General features: G+C 40.0%; 1 non-coding gene across 1 annotated transcript; it reads left to right on the top strand.

The window, feature by feature from the left end:
* The first annotated feature begins 5,584 nt into the window (after nucleotides 1-5,584).
* Trnaf-gaa (transfer RNA phenylalanine (anticodon GAA)) lies at nucleotides 5,585-5,657 on the top strand. Its single transcript has one exon. It is a non-coding gene; the product is annotated as a tRNA-Phe (tRNA).
* Nucleotides 5,658-5,878: the final 221 nt, after the last annotated feature.

The raw sequence follows: 5,878 nt of genomic DNA, 5'->3' as shown, positions 1-5,878 counted from the left end.
ATATTTTTTTTTCTTTGCAGTTTTTCCATCAGTCTTAGCGTGAAAGTAAAATATTTGGTATTTAGCGAAGCTATGCTAGTTTTGTGGTGGAACTTTTTTAATCACCTTGGGCAAGATCTATAACTTTTTGTTCACTTCAAACGATCAATATTGTTTATCTCTGCGAGTGGCATTGTATGCGTTTCGCAGCTTCTTCTAATATGCAGCATAATATTTATGTTCGCCATCACCTGTCCCTTAGTCTGTTGAACCGTTGGGGCACCACACAAGATCTGTTGACCGTATTTCTCCATTTCTTTCCGTCTTTTGTCTTGGATATAATTTCACTCAGCTTGTCCATTCTTTTTTGTTGTCTTCCCATCCCATTTATCTGTCTTCCTTTTTCTTTTTTTTTCCTGGTACTGTTCCCTGAATGAAGGTCTTTGCAGCCCTGAGGACCTTGTGATGTGACCATGAAATTAAAGTTTGCGTTGTTGTTTTTTTTACAGTGGTTAGCAGGTCATCGTGGGGTCCAATTGCTGTAATTATACTTTACAGTGGTTAGCAGATCATCGTGGGGTCCAATAGATGTAATTACACTGTTTATAATATCTTCATTTCTGGTGCGTTTTTTAAAATTATGTTATTAATTTAAAAGCCTCGATTAAGCTTGAATAAGACCGTATCTGGCGAAGCCAGGCACTTGAAGAAAAAACTTTAAACACTGGCCAATAGCAGACTTAGGAATGTTGTGGCCATCAGCAAACTTCCAAAAAGTGACCCTTTTTATCTGCTTCTCAAAGCTTTTATATCGTTTTAAATGTCACACACAGGACGACGGGAGATGGCAGTGTGCAGGGTTCGAAACCGGAAAACGTATATGTTAGTAGTTTTTTCAGTAAACTGCATTTTTTTTTTTTTTTTTTTTTTTTTTTTTTTTTTTTTTTTTTGCCTATTTTCATTCTTGAAATGTTTGTATTTATTTAAGTTTCTCTAATTTACATATAAATATTTGACCGCAATTTGTTTTTTTTTCCTCGCTCGATATCAGCATTGAACTTGCCTCGTTTTCAGAGTGACGCTAAAGATTCATTTAGCACTTGATTAGAACATTGGTATCAGAGTCACAAGCACTTTCTGATATAAACAAGTTTTAATTAGTAGAAAGTGACCTGTTTGAAATGATTCTGATGGCCGTGCCTACCAAAAGACCAGGTCTTCAGACAAAGTCTGCACTTCAACTGATTCTTTGTGTTCTAATGTTGCAAACGACAGACTCTCGAATACGAAATTCAAACTCATACTCTTGTTGAAAAAAAAAAGATTCTTAAATTAATAAGATAAAAGACCAACTACAACTGGTAGAATCCAAGTTGCATCTGTTGCAACCAAGTCTGGGAACCAAGCTACACCTTCATTGGTTAAACTATTCAATACTTCATGATTTTCTGTAATTGTAAAAGAGATGATTAGATGAATTGTCTATCTATCTATCTATCTATCTATCTATCTATCTATCTATCTATCTATCTATCTATCTATACCAGTGGCGCTACAGCCCATGGAGGGCTCTGGCCTGCTTCATCACATCCTTCCATTCAGATCTCTCCTGGGCCTTTCGTCTCCACGCCCTAACCCCAAGCTGTTGCAGATCTGCTTCCACATCATCAATCCATCACATTCGGGGTCTGCCTTTGGGCCACCTGCCTTTTGGTTCTATCTATCTATCTATTTATCTATCTATCTATCTATCTATCTATCTATCTATCTATCTATCTATCTATCTATCTATCTATCTATCTATCTACAAATCTATCTACATTTATCTATCTATCTATTATCTATCTATCTATCTATCTATCTATCTATCTATCTATCTATCTATCTATCTACAAATCTATCTACATTTATCTATCTATCTATTATCTATCTATCTATCTATCTATCTATCTATCTATCTATCTATCTATCTATCTATCTGTCTGTCTGTCTGTCTGTCTGTCTGTTTTTCTTTCTTTCTCGCCCTTTCTTCTGCTTTAGAGAAATTTAAAATCTACCATCTGAAACTTAATAGATGAGTTCCTACTTGTGCGTCACAGACTTTTGTTTTCTGGCTTAGAAAATGTCTTCCATAGAATCATTTCTTCTTCCACCCTCACCGCAGAGTTGATGTATTTGGATGTTTTATGAAACACATTTCCCGAAAATTAAATTATGTCATTTCCTGTCCATTAGCGTGGCCAGGGAGTTTGCGTCACTTTTTTTTTGTTTCCCAGACGACAATATGACTTCCCCTTCCAAACATGCCAGAAAGGATGTGGAGGAGGGAGAAAAAAAAACTCGTTTTAAGTTAAAAAACAAAAACGTATTAAGGGGGTACCTAATTTTGTGTATTCGAAGAGTTGCGTGCATAAAGGAGTGGAACGCCCCTGGCCTTTCACCCTTCGTTTACTGACCACACCACTCACCACAGACTACCCCAACACCAAAAAAAAATTTCCAACAGAGATGGGGGAGGGGGGGGGGCGCGGGTGTATGGTTTCCTTGAATGTGTTGGAAGTGTATGACCTTGGCGTGAGATGTGAAGGTTGATAACGCTGGGAGCAGACGATGTTATTGCAACGGAGTGATTGGTATCAGTTAATGGTGCAGAAGCTGGGAGGCTATTGTTTGAAGCGAGCGACAGAAAGTGAGAAAAAGAATTAGAGAGAGAGACAGACAGACAGACAGACAGACAGACAGACAGAAAGACGAGGAGAGAGAGAGAGAATGTTAAAGAAAGGTGAGGCGAGAGAAATAGACTGGAAGAGAAAATGTGTGTAAAAGTGCGTGAGAAAGTGTGTGAGAAAATGTGTGTGAGAGATTGCATGGGAGAGAAAGTGTCAGAGTGAAAGTTTGGAAGAGAAATTGTGGGAGTGAAAGTGTGGAAGTGAAAGTGTGGGAGTGAAAGTGTGGGAGTGAAAGTGTGGGAGAGAAAGTGTGGGAGTGAAAGTGTGGGAGAGAAAGTGTGGGAGAGAAAGTGTGGGAGAGAAAGTGTGGGAGTGAAGGTGTGGGAGTGAAGGTGTGGGAGTGAAGGTGTGGGAGAGAAGGTGTGGGAGTGAAGGTGTGGGAGAGAAAGTGTGGGAGAATGCGTGAGTGTGTCAGAGAGTTTGAGAAAAGTGTATTGGTGAAACGAGAGAGAGTATGAGTCAAAGGAGAGTGCATTTGAGAGTGAGACAGAGAGAGAGAGTGTGTGAGAGCTCGGGAGAAAGAGGGAGAGAGTGTGTGAGAGCTTGGGAGAAAGAGGGAGAGAGTGTGTGAGAGCTCGGGAGAAAGAGGGAGAGAGTGTGTGAGAGCTCGGGAGAAAGAGGGAGAGAGTGTCTGAGAGCTCGGGAGAAAGAGGGAGAGAGTGTGTGAGAGCTCGGGAGAAAGAGGGAGAGAGTGTGTGAGAGCTCGGGAGAAAGAGGGAGAGAGTGTGTGAGAGCTCGGGAGAAAGAGGGAGAGAGTGTGAGAATGTTTTAGAGAGAGAAGAAGAATGTTAAAGTCGACACTCCCAGCAGCCTAAAAAAAACAAACTCAAATAAAATAAAAACAAACTATTTTAGAATCACTGAAATAAAAAATGAGCCTGCCTATCATGGGCGTAGCCAGGATTTTTTTTCGGGGAGGGTTTTGGAGGGGGGGGGATTCCCCCCCCCCGACCTCCCCCCCCCCCCCCCCCGCAAAAAAAATTATATATATATATATGTGTGTGTGTGTACATAATTAATCTTTATTACATTCTGACCCTTTCGGAAGACGTTTATTGTTTATTGTAGACTCCCCGCCCTTGCTAGCAAGGGGGTCTGGGGGAGTTCGCAGCACTCCCCCAGCGCGGGGCGAAGCCCCGCCGCCGAGCACTATTTCTGGTATTGAAAGATAACAAACTGCATATTCTGAGGTACCTACAGTGCATTATCTTGCTATTAAAAAGTTTTATTTCAAAAACCTAATGTGCTATTCTTACTGACCTTAAACCCTCTCGCGCCGTTCGGCGCATTTTCCGGCAAGCTGTTTCCGCAACTCTTATTTTGCGTAATTCATTTTGTCGGAAAACATGTCCTGCAAAACCTCATGCGACGCTCTGTCACAACCTTACTAAGGATTCGACTCCCAGTTCGGCATATGATTTCTTTGATTTAGACCCGATCTCTATGACTGACTCCTAAAATCTGTCTTAGCCATCTTTGTTGAGACACATTTAATGATTTTCAATTTCGGCAGAAGACTATTCACACTTAATTAATGAAGCCCAAGCCACTGGTAGAAATTTGTAACCTTTCTTAACTACGCTCTTGGAATTACATGCCTGTATTTCGCTTTAGATTTTATATCGAAAAAGAAAGTTTTTTCGTCAAATCATCTGTTGAGGGGTTTTAAACTAAAAAATCTCTGGGTTTTTTTTTTGTTTTGTTTTTAATTCAAAACCCCATTTAGCTACGATCATAGAATTTGGTGACTGTAGTTTGCTTTAAAATAATATTGAAGAGAGAGGTTTTCAACTCTAAACGCTCTGTAGGGGAATTTTAAACTCAAAACCATCTGGAGGGGTTTTAAACTTTAAAGAAAAAGCCATCTGGAGGAGGGGGATTTAAACTCAAAACCCCTTAGGCTACGCTTTTTTTTTTATTGAAGAGGTACTTTTTGGCTTCAAACCCCAACTGGAAGGGGGAGGGGGGTTAAACTCAAAACCCCTTTGGCTACGCTCATAGAATTTTGAGTGTGTAATTTGCTTTTTTTTATATTGAAGATGGGGTTATAGTAAATTTTGGATGGGGTTTTAAAATCAAAATCTTCCTCAACTGTGCTGTTGGAATTTGGGGATTGTTGTTTGCATTTTTTTTTTGTTTTGTTTTATAGAAGAGGGGGATTTAACTGCAAAAACCTCTGGTAGGAGGTTTAAAATTCAAAACCCCCTGTAGGGGTTTTTAACTCAAAGCCCCCTGGTAGAGGGATTTGTATCTCAAAACCCCCTGATAGGGGTTTTTAAAATCTCAAAACCCCCTGGTAGGGGGATTTAAACTCAAAACCCCCTGGTAGAGGGTTTTTAACTCAAAACTGCCTCGGCTGTGCTGTGGTAAGTGATGATTTAGTATTAAAATCTAACCTGAAATAAACAAAATGAAAGCAAAAATCAGTCACTTAATTCCGTCCCCCCTCCCGAAGGGGGGGGATTTCATTTCGGGGGGGGTTTGAACCCCAAGAACCCCCCCCTGGCTACGCCCATGCTGCCTATACAACTTAGCATTGAGACATCCTGACATCATTTTGTGTATTGGCTAACAAGAAGAGTCCAAGATGTCAGGATGTCACAGACAATCGATTTGAAAACATTTGGTGGATATAAGTAGAACATCATGATGTCAAATTTCCTTTTGGAGAGAAACAAAAAGAGGAAGGAGGCTGTTTTCGAGAGATTGAGAAACATTGTTTGTAATTTACTTTTTAAGTTGGTCCCAGCTGGACACTGAGAGTGATCTTCCAAAACAGTTACGCCTACTTGGTCCAAACACCATAACTTTTAGACCAAAATGACCAGGTCAGCGCAAGTACACTAAAGTTTTCTGACAGGTATCGCTTCGTAACTGCCGAAATAGCTCAGTTGGGAGAGCGTTAGACTGAAGATCTAAAGGTCCCTGGTTCGATCCCGGGTTTCGGCAATTTTTTTTTTTTTTTTTTGTTAATCTGATTCTGTTTTTGCACGATATAGAAGCGATGGAGACTCCAACTTAACTCTTTCTCTCCGTAATTATTTTCCAGGTTTTGACATGATTCTTTATTTTGCTCAGTAGTATTTCACTCCCCTGTTAGGATTAAGCTTCAATAACTTATTTGTTTGTTATCAGAACATGTATTATGGGATATAGAGTTAAAGGAGAAT

This window comes from Biomphalaria glabrata, chromosome 2 (genome assembly GCF_947242115.1).
Source record: "Biomphalaria glabrata chromosome 2, xgBioGlab47.1, whole genome shotgun sequence".
NCBI classification, from domain to species: domain Eukaryota; kingdom Metazoa; phylum Mollusca; class Gastropoda; family Planorbidae; genus Biomphalaria; species Biomphalaria glabrata.
This window is presented reverse-complemented; position numbering and strand designations above follow the sequence as displayed.